Source organism: Schistocerca nitens, chromosome 2 (assembly GCF_023898315.1).
Source record: "Schistocerca nitens isolate TAMUIC-IGC-003100 chromosome 2, iqSchNite1.1, whole genome shotgun sequence".
Lineage (NCBI taxonomy): Eukaryota > Metazoa > Arthropoda > Insecta > Orthoptera > Acrididae > Schistocerca > Schistocerca nitens.
Genome location: NC_064615.1, coordinates 828190850 through 828208844, shown reverse-complemented (window position 1 = coordinate 828208844; position 17995 = coordinate 828190850). Strand labels below are relative to the sequence as shown.

At 40.1% G+C, this 17995-nt stretch overlaps 1 pseudogene; it reads right to left on the bottom strand.

Moving 5' to 3' along the window:
* Positions 1-978: 978 nt before the first annotated feature.
* Positions 979-1096, bottom strand: LOC126238092 (5S ribosomal RNA; annotated as a pseudogene).
* Between the last annotated feature and the right edge of the window lie 16899 nt (positions 1097-17995).

Sequence of the window (17995 nt, the reverse complement as noted above, 5' to 3'; positions counted from 1 at the left end):
TAATAAAACAACACGTTCCCACATATACAAGTATGCACCACAAAATGTACTGGAGAATGATGAATACAAATTATACTGGAACAGAACCATTATAACAGATAAAACAACACCACATAACAAACCTGACATCATACTCACCAATAAAAAGAAGAAATTAACACAACTAATCGAAATATCTATACCCAATACAACAAATATACAGAAGAAAACAGAAGAAAAAATTGAAAAATACATCCAACTGGGTGAGGAAGTCAAGGACATGTGGCATCAGGATAAAGTTGACATCATACCAATTATACTATCAACTACAGGAGTCATACCACACAATATCCACCAGTACATCAACGCAATACAGCTACATCCAAACGTATATATACAACTACAGAAATCTGTAATTATTGATACATGTTCAATTACCCGAAAGTTCTTAAATGCAATGTAACATATACCGTACAGTTAAAAGGAAGTCACGCTTGATCAAGGTCCGCATCACTTTCCATTTTTGACCAGACATAACGTCTGAGAAAAGAAAGAATAATAATAATGTACGAATGCGTACTCTCGTGGTGACATCCAACAATAAAATATTCTCGGATTTCAAGCAGCGTCAAACGGTTAATTGTACCGCTCCATACGTAGTAATTTTTTGGTGGAGCAACTGACGCGCCCGTTTCAACTCCCCAGCCACAAGATCAAAGGCCGTATTCAGCTGCAATCCATCGCCATTGTTTGAGGGTGTTTCCGATTATTTGATCTCTATTGGTTTGTTGTCAGTTTAATAACAGAAAAAAAGCACTCCGCCATCAAGCCACAAGTGGCCCATCGGGACCATCCTCAGCTGAGGATGCGGCTTGGAGGGGTGTGTGGACAGCACACCGCTCTCCCGGTCGTTACGATGGTTTTCTTTGACCAGAGCCGCTACTATTCTGTCGAGTAGCTCCTCAATTGACATCACGAGGCTGAGTGCACCCCGAAAAATGGCAACAGCACATGGCGGCGCGGATGATCACCCATCAAAGTGCCGGCCACGCCCGGCAGCGCTTAACTTCGGTGATCTGACGGGAACCGGCTTATCCACTGCGGCAAGGCCGTTGCCCAGTTTAATAATAGAAGTCTCGTGGAATGCGATTCGATGTCCATTTCCCAGTGCATGTTCCTCTACAGCTAATTTTTCTTGACAGCCTAGGCAGCTTGGCACAGCGTGGGACCCTGTAGTTGGTGAGCTGGAGTGGACGCGGCGGTCGAGCAAACAAAACACTACCATATATGGTGCGGGACTGAGTACCAGTGACGTCACTGGCATCAACACGCAGCCAACCACTTATCAACGGCAGAGGAGATCACTGCCGAAAGCCCGTGCGCATTTAACCACATGCCGCGGCTTGAACCCCAAGAATATTTTATTAGTAGTAGTAATAATAATAATAATAATAATAATAATAAAGTGTTTACGTCAGTACCTACGGCGTCCTATTGGTATAACATGAAAGGAATTGAAATTCAGAAAACTATAGCATTGTAAAAACATTCATCAGAAAATTTGGGAACATGGGTCACATAGTTAATTTAGGAACGGTGAGCAATTTGGGGAACGACTATGGTAAACGAGTCCACAGAAGTGTCCCTGCAAGTGCTGTTGTGGCTGAGGATTCTCTGTGGATAAGAGGAAATAGTAGTAGCTCCGGAGTCGGTAATATGTCAGCGTCTGGACGAGAATGACGGAGATGCAACATTGGAGAGGAGCAGGCAAACAACAGGGGCAATCAGCAAGTGACAGGCGTCCAACGGCGGCCGCTCTTTGTCTCTCTGTCTCTATCTCTACGTCTGTCTCTGTCTCTGTCTCTTCCTGTTCTAGGTGCTCAGTCCGGAACCGCGCGACTGCTACGGTCGCAGGTTCGAATCCTGCCTCGGGCATGGATATGTGTGATGTCCTTAGTCAGGTTTAAGTAGTTCTAAGTTCTAGGGGACTGATGACCACAGATGTTAAGTCCCATAGTGCTCAGAGCCATTTGAACCATTTTATTTGTCTTTTCCTCTTGGGTGGCTCTGCACAGAGGACGGTGTGCTAGTGCAGCCTATGCATGTCACCATCCTAGAATGCTTCACGTGGAGGTAACGTTTACTTGCTAAGGTGATTGTCAGCTGTGATTCCCAGTGGAATTAACCTGCAAGGAGCGGGGAGTGGAAATTGTTTGCTAGTTGGCGGTTCGCAGCAGTACTTCTGATACTGGCAAAGGCCATTCAGTGTACTAGTTAGTGCTATGGGGGGACGTGTCGTGACTGGAACGATATACTGTGTCTGGCCGGCGTTTGAGCAACGTTGTTCTTCTCGCGTTTGGTTTCTTCACCACTCTGTTTCTCTTAGTTGTGGCACGCAGGCCAAGGTGGTGTAGCCTCTGTTGGTCTCGCATGAGGCTAGAATAAAACAGTGTGTCTTTAAGCTGTATAGTTTAGGCTCGTCCTCTGCTTGTGAATTAGTATTTGTCTTTGTGTGTTTTTATTGGCCACTTACGTTGCCAATGTGCACTCTTAGCTTATGTTAAAAGAGAATAATATTTTACCGAAAGATTTATTTAAGGAGATTTTAAATATTCAGTGCGCTTTTGGAGCCAATATATATATATATATATATATATATATATATATATATATATATATATATATATATATATATATATGTGTGTGTGTGTGTGTGTGTGTGTGTGTGTGTGTGTGTGTGTGTGTGTGTGTGTGTGTGTGTGTGTGTAAGGAACAATTTTCTTATTGTTTCCATTAATGAATATGATGTTTCCGTGTTTAAAACCAGCGCTTTCAGTTTTCCATGCCTAGGCTGTTTTTCGTTTCAAACTGTAGTACTAACAAACGCTCACATATTTCATCATGTTATAATTTACACAATCTAAAATCAGAGTACGCACTCTGTTCTGTCAGTATTTCACAGAGCAATACGACTGAACACAGGTCTGAAAACTATGCCTATGTGTACGTGTAAATTAGGGGACTCGTATTTATTTCAGCCGCTTCCACCTGCGCCCGGGAAGTATTTTTCTTACTTTGTTTCTCTCAGTGGAGATACTGTCCATTTATGTCATCCCACACTGTACTTCCTATTATTTGTGACTCACGAACCGTATCGGATTTGTTGTTGATAGCAGGCAGTTTCAGTATGGGAGCGTGCACTTGAATTTTATCCGTCAGGTCGCACGCCCATTCCATATACAACCAACTGAAAAGTATCCTGTGTTAAAATGTGACTTCAGATGTGTAGAATTCCTCGCATTTTCGAGAATTTTAGTTTCCATGCTACCGTAGTCTTCGAAAGTTAGCTGTGAAATTGACATATGTAAGAATACAAACACTTCTACTGAAATGTGTTTCGGGGGAAGAGGGAGTGGGTCATACACCAATGATGGCCTCTCTTCTTCCACACCTGATCCTGTCTTTATTACTGTCAGCTGTTTTTCAGATTTCGATTGATTTCTTCTTTTCAAGTTGAAACTTTGGAACATGTGTTTATTTACATAGACCTATAGAATATATCCACCAGACAAATTTTCCTGGCACTGTGGGAAAATCAAAAAGTATCGCAGTATACTTGCTCAGTGTGTCGCCAATAATCACAATATCGTCAGCAAATTCCAGGATTGTGTCTGCTACCACCATCTCTATATATCTGATTTGGAGAGTGGGAAGCCTTACTTTTTCCAAGGCCAAGATGAATATTATTGGCAGCAAGGGGTTGATTTGTCTCAGTGCATATCGAATGGTGAATGGTACTTGAAAAGTTGACTGTGAGTAGCAAGCTGCAGTTAGTCGGATGTATAACATTACGATATGAATTAATCTTAAGAACAGTTCGATTCGTAATATTACGTGCGTCGCGAGGGCGGACGAGACATACCAAATTGACAGTAATGATGCCGGCTATAGAGGCGCTGTCGATTATTTTTGCTGGTAGTAGTTCAGAAGTTAATAAAGTTTCCAAGACAGCATTTTTCGTAATAAAGGAGCCCTTTGTGCTAAGTTTGAACGTACCTTTCCGCGTGAATACACCAGACAGGTGCCAGAGTAGCAGTTCTGGCTGTTAGAAAAAATTAGTGTCTGGCAACCCAAAATAAATTAGCTGCCGAAAACTGTGCAGATGAGCACAGACTGGCTATTAAAAGTACAGCTATCTGTGCAGTCGGCCGTTCTCTTCGAAACGCGAGGTTTTAAATACACTCCTCCCCCAGCAAGAGCTCTGCCTCACTAGGACCCTAGTCCGTTTAATTTCATGACATAGACTTTAGAACCTGATGATGAGAGCATTGTCTCTTGAAACGCGTTGTTAAAATATATGTATAAGAATCGCGGTTGAATGCTAACAGTGATAACCGACCCTAGTTCTTCTGTCGTCAGGACGCGTTCCGTTGGCTGATACTGTCATTGTCCAGCCCACATGGCCCCGCCATTTATATACCACCTTGAGACAGTTTAAATGGGACCTACAGGCACTAGAAGCTCTGCATAATGTAGAAGGTTACTTAGAGAAACAATTAATGGTCTTTTCAAATTATATCGACTGTACTATTGACCATTGGAAATTCGACCTTAAGTCTTTTCAAGTGGTTACAACTGTAATCCATATAAAGGGTGGCCGGAAATACCCGTTACAAACTTCTAGGGCTTATAGATGGGAGTGAGTACATCGTATTTTGAATAGGAACCCATGTCCGGAAACGTCACCTAACTAGACTACAGAGCGTCAAAGTTAAAGGCGCGGGCGTCTGTAAATTTACGTACACACGGAGTGATTCCTTGATGATGTTACAGACTTTCTAGTATGATGGAGAACGATAAATGTATTAAATTGAACTAAGGATCCATGTACCGGAAACGAACTTTCAGAGGTGGTAGTATGGACAAAAACAAGAACAAATGTCGAATAAACGTGGGCTCTAAAGTGCGTACCTTAACAGCTATGAACACTTGCTCAATACAGGAGATGTGTTTCACGTTAGTAAAGATGAACGGTCATAGCTCCTCAAGTATGAATTTTAGAGCCCATGTTTATTGGACATTTTTTCTTGTTTTTGTCCATACTACCACCTCTGAAAGTTACAACCCTACACTCTTCGCAACACGAGAACCGGTACATGTATTCAACTGTCAGAGGTATCAGAACGGTTTTCGTTTTTTACTTTCGACTCGTTCGTTTCCGGTACAGTGATTCTTACTTCAAATTAAAACATTTCTCGTTCTCCATCACCCTAGAAAGTCTGTAACATCATCACGGAATCACCCCGTGTATATGTACATTTACAGACGCCCGCGCCTATAACTTTGACGCTCTGTAGTCTCGTTGGGTGACGTTTCCGGACATGGGTTCCTATTCAAAATACGATGTACTTACTCCTCTCTGCAAGCCCTAGAAGTCTGTAACGGGAATTTCCGACCACCCTGTATACACCGAAGTTAGACATACCACTTTTAAATATACATATGGGTTACACAGCAGTGCTACGGAAAGTTATTTATGTTGACATCTATTATGTTTTTTATGATGACAATACATTTTGGTTAATACTTAACCCAGATTTTTCATGTAAGAGCTTTGTAACACGTATGTATCTTTGTTAGTGGTTGGTCTAACTTCGTTTTGTATACTAACGTAGCTTTAGCAAGTTGAAAATGACTCAAGGTCGGAATTGCAACAGTGGAAACTTTAATGAATAATACAGTCGATGCTATGACATCATTAAAACATTCTAAGTGATTGTCATCCCACAACAAATACACTCTAACACTACAAAACAATGCACACACAGGAGCTATGCAAATTGGTCACACATTGGTATTCATAGAGGTATCGACGGAAAATGCAAAACTGTTAACTTTGGCAGCCACTGGATGAATGGGTTACGCTGCAGCGTAGTTTAACCGCCCAGCTGGCAAGAATAGTAAACAGGGAACATTCCAATACCAGGGCAGAAAGTCTTTGCGAATTTTATTCTGAGAACTCAGTTGGACAGAAACTGTGCCTCACAGACAGTAGCGTGAACACTGAAAGCAGATGTTAGCATATGAGAGAGGTCATGTAAATCGTCTCAGAGAAGCTAGCTGAAGTAATCGGAGAATCGCTCAACATTTTAATAGGAGCGATGCTACTGTTCACGATGTTGGCAGAAATGGGTGAACCATGGCCGAACACAGCATCAGGAAGGAAGCGGTCGGCCTAGAGAGATGATAGAACGAGAGGACCGAGCAGTCGTCGTCAGTGAGGCACTCATATCCACGAAATCATCACTGTCATCAGTCCGGCGTGCAGCTGGTGCTTCATTAAAGACAAGGACCATTCATACACTCCTGGAAGGTGAAAAAGGAACACATCGATGCAAGTGAATAAGACCTGTTATACTTGCACGGGACGCTATGAGAGGAGAATACATGCAGTGATCACACGCGCCACACTGAGAACACACCAGGAACTGCGTTATCACTCGTGGAATGTTGCAAGCTGCTCAGCGGTTGTTCACCGCCAGAGCCAGTGGCAGCCAGTTTGCCGTGGCATACCGAGCTCCTAGTGTATCTTCAATATTGTCAGCATGCCGCGACAGCGTGTAGGTGAACCGTTTGTGCAACTGACGGAGTTTGAGCGAGGTGGTATAGTGGGCCTGTGGGTGGCCGGATGGACATACCGCAAAACTGCGCAACACGTGGGGCGAGAGGTTTCCACAGTGCATCACTGTTGTCGCCAGTGGTCAGCACATGGTGCACATGCCCCTCGACCTGGGTCCGGACAGCGGCAGTGCACAGACGCACGCTAAGACCATCGCACCTTACGAAGTGCCGTACAGAACCGCACCGTCACTTCACAACAAATTAGGGACACTGTAGCTTCGGGGGTATAATCGAAAACCGTTCGCAACCGTCTCCGTGAAGCATGGCTACGATACCACTTGCAGTTAGGGCGTCTTCCGCTCACGCCCCAACATCGCTCAGCCCGCCACCAGCGGTCTCACAATAGGCGTTTATGGAAGGACGAATGGAGACGTGTCGTCTCCAGTGATGAGAGTCGCTTCTGCCTTGGAGCCAATGACGGTCGAACGCGTGTGTGGCGTCTGGCAGAGGCACACTGGACCAACACCCGTAATCATGGTGTGGGGACCCATATCCTACACTGGCCGTTCTCCACTGGTGATAGTAGAGGGAACATGGAACAGTGAACGGTACATTGAAACCATTATTAAACCGGTCTTGCTACCATTCATGCACCAACAAGGTGACATGCTTTTCCAACAGGACAGTGCACCTCCACATGTCTGCCGTGCCACCCAACATGCTATTCAAGGTGTAAGCCAACTACCCTGGATAGCACGATCCCCAGATCTCTCCCCCATTGAGCGTGTTGGGACTGGATGATACCTCATCTTGCGCGGTCTGCACGACCGGCACGGAATCTGGCCCAGCTGAGGCGCGGGATGGACACTGCATGGCAGGCCATTCCTTAAGATTACATTCGGCACCTCTACGATCGTCTTCATGTGAGAATTGCAGCCTGCGTTGCTGCAAAAGGAGGATATACACAGTACTAGCGCCGACATTGCGCACGCTCTGTTGACTTTACTCACGCGGGTATGGTTCTGGCTTTGTGATCGTGTGTGGTATACATCCACAAGATCGTGTCAATAAAATTTCCCTCTGCTGGGTCGACGAATTCATTGTGTTCTTTTTTCATTATCCAGTAGTGTAGATTACGTCATGGTCAGACAGAGATTCCGAAATCAGATACTGGATTGTAAGGCGTACCCAGGAGCAGATATAGACTCAGATCACAATATAGTAGTGATGAAGAGTAGGCTGAAGTTCAAGACATTAGTCAGGAAGAATCAATACGCAAAGAAGTGGGATATGGAAGTAATAAGGAATGACGAGATACGTTTGAAGTTCTCTAACGCTATAGATACAGCAACAAGGAATAGCGCAGTAGGCAGTACAGTTGAAGAGGAATGGACATCTCTAAAAAGGGCCATCACAGAAGTTCGAAAGGAAAACATAGGTACAAAGAAGGTAGCTGCGAAGAAACCATGGGTAACAGAAGAAATACTGTACTTCAGTTGATTGATGAAAGAAGGAAGTACAAACATGTTCCGGGAAAATCAGGAATACAGAAATACAAGTCGCTGAGGAATGAAATAAATAGGAAGTGCAGGGAAGCTAAGACGAAATGGCTGCAGGAAATATGTGAAGACATCGAAAAAGATATGATTGTCGGAAGGACAGACTCAGCATACAGGAAAGTCAAAACAACCTTTGGTGACATCAAAAGCAACGGTGGTAACATTAAGAGTGGAATTCCACTGTTAAATGCAGAGGAGAGAGCAGATAGGTGGAAGGAATACATTGAAAGCCTCTATGAGGGTGAAGATTTGTCTGATGTGATACAAGAAGAAACAGGAGTCGATTTAGAAGAGATAAGGGATTCAGTATTAGAATCGGAATTTAAAAGGGCTTTGGAGGACTTACGGTCAAATAAGGCAGAAGGGATAGATAACATTCCATCAGCATTTCTAAAATTATTGGGGGAAGTGGCAACAAAACGACTATTCACGTTGGTGTGTAGAATATATGAGTCTGGCGACATACCATCTGACTTTCGGAAAAGCATCATCCACACAATTCCGAAGACGGCAAGAGCTGACAAGTGCGTGAATTATCGCACAATCAGCTTAACAGCTCATGCATCGAAGCTGCTTACAAGAATAATATACAGAAGAATGGAAAAGAAAATTGAGACTGCGCTAGGTGACGATCAGTTTGGCTTTAGGAAAAGTAAAGGGACTGAAACACGTATGTTGTGCGGCAGCGATGCTGAGACATTGTAGAATCTCTGACCAGAGCAGTTGCGCTCGACTCGCAGTAGCGAGCAGTCAGTCAGTCTGCAGTAGTCAGTCCTCAGTAGTGCTTGGAGTCGGTTGCTAGCAGTAGCGGAGAGCAGTCGGCGGGCGTCGGCATCGCAATGGTCGAGATTCAGGATGAGGTATAATTTATTTAAATAAATAATCATGCAGCTTTGCGCTCATCAGATAATGTAACGAACACTCATTGTAATTTAACTTTCAAAAATCGCCCCCAATAATAATTTTGATTTAAAAGCAATTTTAGAGACAATCATTCAAATTTCCTTCCATTTCCTTTTAACAAAGATTTTTAAAAGGTACTTCCAATGCTTTTCATGCAAGCTCCAGAGAACAATAAGAGCAGAATTTTGACATGCAGTTTCACTAAGGTAAGAAATTTATTCTCGTTTCGCACAGGGCAAACACCGACTTTTCGGTTGAATTGAGTTTAGGTTATCATTACAGTTTCATTATCATGCGATTAGCGTTCATTATTTAATGGGAACTTGTACTTGAGTCAGATAGCGAGCTTTCATTTAATTGTCTTTGCCATTAATATTCTTGTGGGGAGTTTATACTTAGCTGTGGCACCATTTCTAATAAATATAGTCTTATAAATTTTTCGTGGGGAGGTTACACTTGGCGACACCCAGTCCAGGATCGTATTTCGTGAGAATCTTTTGTAAAACAGTCAGATATCTACTCTTATTTGCTTAAATATAATTATAATTTGGCGCAACGCTTTTACTAATTTGTGACTTTCTTTCCTCAGATCATCGGCAATTCGTTGCTCTGTTGTATTTGAGTGTTGCTTTTTGCATTGTGTTTATTTGTTTTGTGATTTATTGTGACTATTGTAAAAATGCCGCGAAAGACTATTAATAGTACGTCGCGAGGTGTTGTGAACGAATTTACCGACTTAAACAACGTGACCAATAGTACTAGTGACACGCAGTGTAATGATGACAATCCTGCGTTCACTGACAATCAATGCGTTCCAACCACTGATGATGAGTTTTGTCTTAATGATGAACAAACGAACTCGGTTATGTCCTCTGTTGATTTGACGACAATCGATGACGCGGGACGCTCTATTGTAATGAGCGCTGCCCAGCCTAACACAACCGGTTTACTAAATCCACGTGACGAACAGACAAATTTGTCTAATGAAAATGGACAGTGTACTGAAAGTACAACGGATCCATTTAATTCCGAAATAATGACCGACAGTGTAAATTCGAATGGCAAACCTTTTTGTAAATCTCAGAATAACCAAATGGTTATAGAAAGCGAGACAATTCCAGATCCAGCATTAAACAGCACGGAGAATAGCGCCGGCAATTTTGGCTTGGATCAAATTATGGCATTTTTACGACAAATGGAGAAACAACAGAATGAAAGGCAAGACAAAAATCACAAAGAACTTAGTGAACAGGTCAAACAACAGAATGAAAAACAAGACAAACTTAGTGAAAAATTAGATAACAATGATGTAAATCTCAAACAACTTAGAGAACAGAACAAACAAGATAACGAAAACCTTAAACAACACTTAAATGAAAAATTAGACAACAATTCCAGACAGCTTAATGAAAAATTAGACGACAATTCCAGACAGTTAAATGAAAAATTAGATAACAATTCCAGACAGTTAAATGAAAAATTAGATAACAATTCCAGACAGTTAAATGAACAAATTAGAGCCGTTGCCGCGCAGTGCCATGACACTAAGGAACAGTTACGCGAGGAAATTGAGGCTTGTTCAAGAAAAAGTAGCGAAGAAATTAGGTCTGTTGCTCATGAATTAAGAGAAATGCAAACAGCCACAACAGAAACACTTAGAGCGGAAATCAGTACAGTCGCTAAACAATGCTCGGAAAAGGCTACACAATTACGCGACGAATTTAAAGCAATGACAACAGAACTTTCGCGCACAATGGATGAAAAGATTGACGCGAAATTCGATCAACAGAATACACAAATTAACGAACGTCTTAGTCTTCACATACAGAACAGTGATACGCGTTTCCGCAAATTTATTGATGATCAAAATAAAGTCAAACGTCAAGTCATGGAAACAATCACTGTTCAGAGACAGGAAGACAAACGTAAAATGTTTGCGAAGGCAAAAACATACGTAGACAATAATATTGCCACAGTTTCGGACAAAATTAATACTATTGAACAGTCAAACACAGAATTACGTGACGAAATTTCTGATCTTAAATCAAAAACAGACACATACACAACCGATTTTCAAACAGTGACCGACAGACTCGAACAATTAGAACTAACACAGGATTCCGATGTCGTGAAAGCTGATGTTAAAAAACTGAACGAAACTACACGTAAATTGCAAAAACAGATTAACGCCTCTGATTCTAAAACCGATGATCAGGTTAAAATACTGACTGAAAAATGTGATGAATTGGCCAGTCGTATTGACATCATTGAAAATACTAATGACAGTAAATCAGACGATACTACACCGGTTTCATTTAATCAAACACCTGAATTTCAAAATTTACAGCAAACAATTAATGAAATCGATTCGTCTAATAACACGTTGCGTAGAAAACTGTCAAGTTTACAGCAGGAAGTAACAGAGATGAAAAACACTTCAGTTAATAACACATCACAGCAGACGCCACTTTTCGAGCATTTGCCAGAGTCGCGCAACGCGTGTAATTTGGGTAATCTACAAAGAGCACACGACTTTGATTCCGAACAATCACAGTTCAACAGATTCTCTTACAATCCTGAACCTGTTTCGTCACACAGAGACGATAATTTCGATTACAAACATTTTCTGTCAGTGAGAAAGTTTAAAGTATTTAAAAACGACAGGACACAGATTCACCCGCTAGATTGGATACAACAATTTAGCTTTGCTTTTCCACCGTCTTGGCCTGTCACACACAAACTTGAATTCATTTGCAGCTTTTTGGAAGGCGAACCGGCAACTCGTATGAGGCCGATCGCGAGACAATGTTATTCAGTAGAAGAATTTCAGAATGCTTTTCTATCAGCGTATTGGTCGAAGACGACACAGCGTGGAATTAAAGATCAGTTAATTAGTTTACCAAATTATGAAAACTCCAATTTTCCCAGTGTGACGCAATTTTTTGAGCATATGGTGCAACAAAACCAGTACCTAAGTGAACCCTATAGTGAATCTGCACTTATTCAATTATGTATCTCTAAATTGCCACGATCATTAAGAGTGTCACTTCTAACAGGTCAACAAAAAGAAAACATTTCGGCATTCAGGGATCTATTGCAGCTTTTAGAAGTGCAGCAATCTGATTATTCTTTTGTAAACAAAAACTTTTCGTATAATAACCAAGGTCAACAAACTTACAGTAATTATGATCAGTCACGTAATTTCAATAGGAGAAGTAACAGGCGCTTTAGGACCGACAACCACCAAAATTTTAATAACAGACAAAATTCTAATTATCAATATAGTCAAAATCTTGAGCAACAGGAATCACATTTTTGTAACAATAGACGTTTTCAACCACAACAGCATGAAAGTCAACCGGTTAACATGCCTAACCAACAATGGAATGCACAAGGTCAACCAGGCTTTAATGTTTCGCCGCGTGAACGTATAGTCACCGATCCAACAAATAGTAACGCACGGCAGCAAGGAAACAACTATGTGCAAAGAAGACAGTATTTCAATTCCTATCGCAATGCACCGTATAGGAATGACTATCACGACAGACGTAAAATCGATGAGCACAATTATCAGCGTACATATAATAACAGTCGATCTTACCAACAGCAAAATCATCCGGAAGAACATATTCTCATGAATGAACCCGACAGTAGATATCATCCAGAGCGTAATACGTCTGGAAGAAGTAATAGAACTGTTCAAATAGTAGAAATGCCACAACATCCTCCTGATAATAGTAACACGTCAGATAGAATTTGACTAGATACTGTTCAGGACGCATCTTCCAATAACACAAGCACTACTTTTGACACGCAAAATGTTGTTCACGAGAATGTAATTACTTTTGACGATATCAGAGACACTCTTTTGCAGGAAAAACCAGTTGTTCAGAAAACCATTTCACATCCTGTCATCGAAGTTAAAATAGGTTCATCGAAATTTTCAGCAGTAATTGATTCCGGATCACCTATGTCAGTCATTAATGAGGAAACTTTCAATGAGTGTAACAAAGAGAATATTTATCCTACATTTCCTTTAGGCAAAACCAAAGTGAAAGGAGCAGTATCAAGTAAAGGTGTAGACGTTAAATTACAGACACATTTATCATTTTGTATTGGAGGGCATACTTTTCATTCAAATTTTTGGATTGTTCCTTTATTGACAACAGACGTAATTTTAGGCACTAATTTTCTCGTACAACACGATGCAGTAGTTGATTTTCAAAATTCTTATTTAATGTTGAAGGACGAAAATGTACAATTAGCTTTAGAGTTTCAGCACTCATTATCGACAGAAGAGGAAACAATTAACCGCACAGAGGTCATTTCAGTATCGCGTAACATAGACTGTAATCCCACATTGTTCACGGATACGTACGTACACAACTATAATACTCCAGACGAAACTGACTACGACGTAATGCAGATGATTACTGACAAAGTTAAACAGAGCAGTGCAAATACAGACGATGAACGAACGCAATTACATAAAATTCTTTTACAACAAGCTCCAGTTTTCGACAACATTCCTGGTACTATGTCCGGCTTTATGTACGAATTTCAAGTCAAACAGCACGACACATTTAAAGCAAAGCATTATCCCATTCCATATATCCACAGAGAACAAGTTAAAAAAGAATTGCAGGATATGCTCGACCAAGGAATTATAGAACCAGCAGTTAGTCCGTACATAAACCCGCTGCATATTGTTAAGAAAAAAGATGGCTCACTTCGCCTCGTACTTGATTCACGTCACATTAATGACATTATTATTAATGAGACAGATCGACCACAGACATTAGAGGAACTTCTACAGAAATTTCACGGTACAGCTATTTATTCTACACTAGATTTAAAATCGGGATTTTGGCAAATTCAACTTCATCCAAATTGCAGAAAATATACAGCTTTTCTCTGTTTCGGCGACTGTTATCAATTTTGTAAATTACCGTTCGGCCTAACTATTTCTTCTGCTGCTTTTATTCGCGGTTTGAACACAATACTTCCGACAGAACTTAAAGACAGAATTACGACGTACGTAGACGACATTCTTATTGCAGAAGCTAACTGGTCTGAACATAATCTGATTTTAGAACGACTATTGCAAACTTTCCATGCACAAGGTCTCACAGTTAACCTCAGTAAATCACATTTTGGTAAAACTTCTATAAAATTTCTTGGACACGTAATTTCAGCAGAAGGCATAGCGCCTGATCCGGAAAAACTTCAAGCTTTACGTGACATTACTGTTCCTACAACGAAGAAGCAATTACGCAGTTTTTTGGGCTTAATTAACTTTTTTCGCAAATTTATTCATCACTCTGCACTAGACACACCTAGATTATGCCAATTAACAGGTAAAAACACTATTTGGTCATGGGATAAGCAAGCACATTCTGAATTCGTGAACCTAAAACATGCTTTGTTGAATGCTCCACTTTTATCGCACCCAGATCTTACCAGAAATTTTTCCATTGCCACCGACAGTTCCAACACAGCTTTAGGCGTACATATTTTTCAGGAAATTGAAGAAGATGGTTCTACAGTAATTAAAAACATCGCATTTGCAAGCCGCATTCTGTCACCTGCTGAACGAAATTATTCCGTCACAGAATTGGAAACGTTGTGTGTTGTATGGGCTTTTATGAGATTTAGACACTTTCTTTATGGCAGACATACGACTGTTTACACGGATCACAGAGCTATTCAATTTTTACTTTCAGCTAAATTTACTCACGACAGATTAAGCAGATGGAAACTGTATTTACAGGAATTTAATTTTACGATAGTTCACATTCCCGGCACACAAAACGTTATAGCAGACGCACTTTCGCGTTCTCTCAGCAACAATCAGCAAGACGTAGCAACCAACTTTTGCAAAGCAAATTTCAGCGTCATGTACATTCAACAAGTTGCATTTGAAAATTTTATTTCATCGTCATTACAGGACATAGCACGAGAGCAAAGCAAAGACAATGTGTGGAAAGAAATTAAACACCTTTGGCAAGATAAGAATAATGTTACGATTAGGAACCACTACACTGTACGCAATGACATTCTGTTTCGCCGCTCTCATCCAGACAGCAACAATTGGTTATTATGCATTCCTGACGAACTGGTTAACAAATTAATCTGGTACACTCATTTAAGTTACGCACATTACGGAGCCAGAAAATGTTTTCTTATACTGAGACAGAACTGTTATTTTTCAAACATGGAAAAACGTATACGACGAGTTTTAGCGTCATGTAAAATTTGCCAGAAAGCTAAGTCAGACACCACTTCACACATTCCTCCATTATATCCCATTGTACCTGTTAAATTAAGACATATGGCCGCAGTAGACATTTTTGGTCCAATTCCGAGAACTAATAGAGGTTTTTGCTACATCTTTGTCGCTGTTGAACTCACTTCAAAATTTGTTACCTTCACTCCGTTACGCAAAGCTACTGCTAAAACTGTTTCGAAAGCATTTGTAAAGCATTTTTTATTTCATGTAGGGCATGTGATGAAAGTAATTTCTGACAATGGATCACAATTTCGTTCTGTCATATGGACACGCATGTTACGAGCTAGAAACATTTCTCCGATTTATATATCCAAGTACCACGCCTCTTCGAACCCTTGTGAACGACTAATGAAAGAAATTGGTAAACTGTGTAGAATATACTGCCACAAAAGACATGTTAATTGGGACACACACGTACACTCATTTCAAGATGTAATTAATTCCATTCCAAATGAATCCACTATGCTATCTCCGTATGTTATACTGAAAAACGTTGAACCACCAAACAAAATTAAAGAATTAGTAACATTTCCTACATCTCGTCGATTACGACACCACGAAATAATTGACATTGCGCTGAACAACATCAAACGTGCCGCAGAGCGCCGGAGAAGACAGCAAAAACAGGTTTGTAGACGCCGAGACTTTCACGTTGGACAGAAGATATTAGTACGAACACACTATTTATCCAGCAAATTAAAAGGTAAGTGCAGTAAATTTGAACTTCTGTATGCAGGTCCATATCGGATTCGCAGCATTCCTCACCCCAATGTTGTACACGTCGAAACTCTGAGAACCAGAAAATCGAAAGGCAACCATCATGTGTCAAACATTAAACCCTTTATCGAATGAAACCACTTTACGATGTAACATGCTATGAGGCCGTTTACACATTTTATGACCACTTATGCAATTATATTCACATGACTAATTACTGATGATTATCGTATTTTTTCTTGGCAAGTGCCCGGCAAGGTAAGGTTAGCAGGTCGCTTTTCTTGTCGTTACACATCAGACCGTGCATATTTTCCAGATGAACTTACACATTTTGTGACCACTTATGCAATTACATTTATGTGACTACCTATTGATGATTATCGTATTTTTTCTTGGCAAGTGCCCGGCAAGGTAAGGTTAGCAGGTCGCTCTTCTTGTCGTTACACACTAGACCGTGCATTTTTTCAGATGAACTTACGCATTTTATGAATAATTATGCAATTCTCTATAATGACGCATTAATTTTATCAAATTCTCTCTCCATTGAAGTCTTTAATTATCGCATCTATTAACTACACTACATATAAGCTGAACACAACGAATGTCACATTTTGTCTTTCTTATGTATGTACGATTGTTTTCATGTTTTGTTTGTATGCACTGTGAACTAGTTAAGGTATAACACACACCATTTGACTTTGACATTTTTGCCTTGTGATATCTCAACATCATGACTGTTTTACATTTTCCTTTTTTGCTGCTGCATTACGATATTCTCTGTACACTTTTTGCCTTTAAACACTGTCTGTGTTTTGAGATATTACGTTTTCTGTCATGTTATGTTGTATGCTTAATTGAGTCACCATTAACCAGTCACTATTTAATGGGTATATGATTTAAATGCAAGACATTAATCTTTGTTCATCAATTTCAGAAATAAATGATGCGTACAGGAAATGAATTAAACAGAAGTGGGAATTTCACCTATGGAATAAACGAAAGAAGATACAATAAGCTAATGAGGACGAGTAAATGGATCAGAATTAACAAGCATTAACCAGAATATATTATACACATCGCAGAATAGCAGTCTTAACTAATTTTTTCTTTCAGAATACAAAGCGATTGATGCAAGCTGTCAGACAGAACTACACATTTTAGTTTTAAGTGATGAAATATGCTAGGGATTAGGAGTAGTTGTGTGATGAATAATGAAATGATTTTTGCAGATGATAATGAATGCTGATAATGAACAATGATGAAGAATATGGTACTATGAATAATGAAGTTTTTGTTTACAGGTGATGATAATGATGGAGTTATGATGATATGAATAATGAAGTTTTTCTTTACAGATGAGGATAATGTTGAAGTTATGTATTTATGCTATGTAGTTATTTAAGTATTTGTTGCAGTTTACTTTGACAGCAGGTGTTATATTGCGTAGTAGGATGACTGAAGGTTTTGGAAAGGACAGCTATGGAACACATTTTTTATACACATTTCACTACCTGTTAATTCGAAGTTCACTACTTTTCAGCATAGTCTGCGTTTCTTCTTTCAGTTCAATAATCCATTTTGTATTTTTCTTTCAGGAGAAGCTTTTTATGATAGTTACTAAACTTGTTACTTATTATACCTGTTCTAGTACTTGCGTTTTCTTACCCACTTGTGTCTATCATTTATAAATGTGATAACCTTGCTACAGCTGACTCATGACGAATGACGTTACACAATCTTTTCATTTATAGGGACAACCTAGAAGCAATTTTTTCTCTTATTTCTTCTTGCTTTCCCTTATAATTACCCAAAGCAATGCATTGCTAGCAGAAAAAACAAAATGTATTAACAGTCCCAGATAATGTCACTAGTTTATGATAATTCTGAATAACACTGATCAGCTCTGAATAGTATGTCACTTGAATAA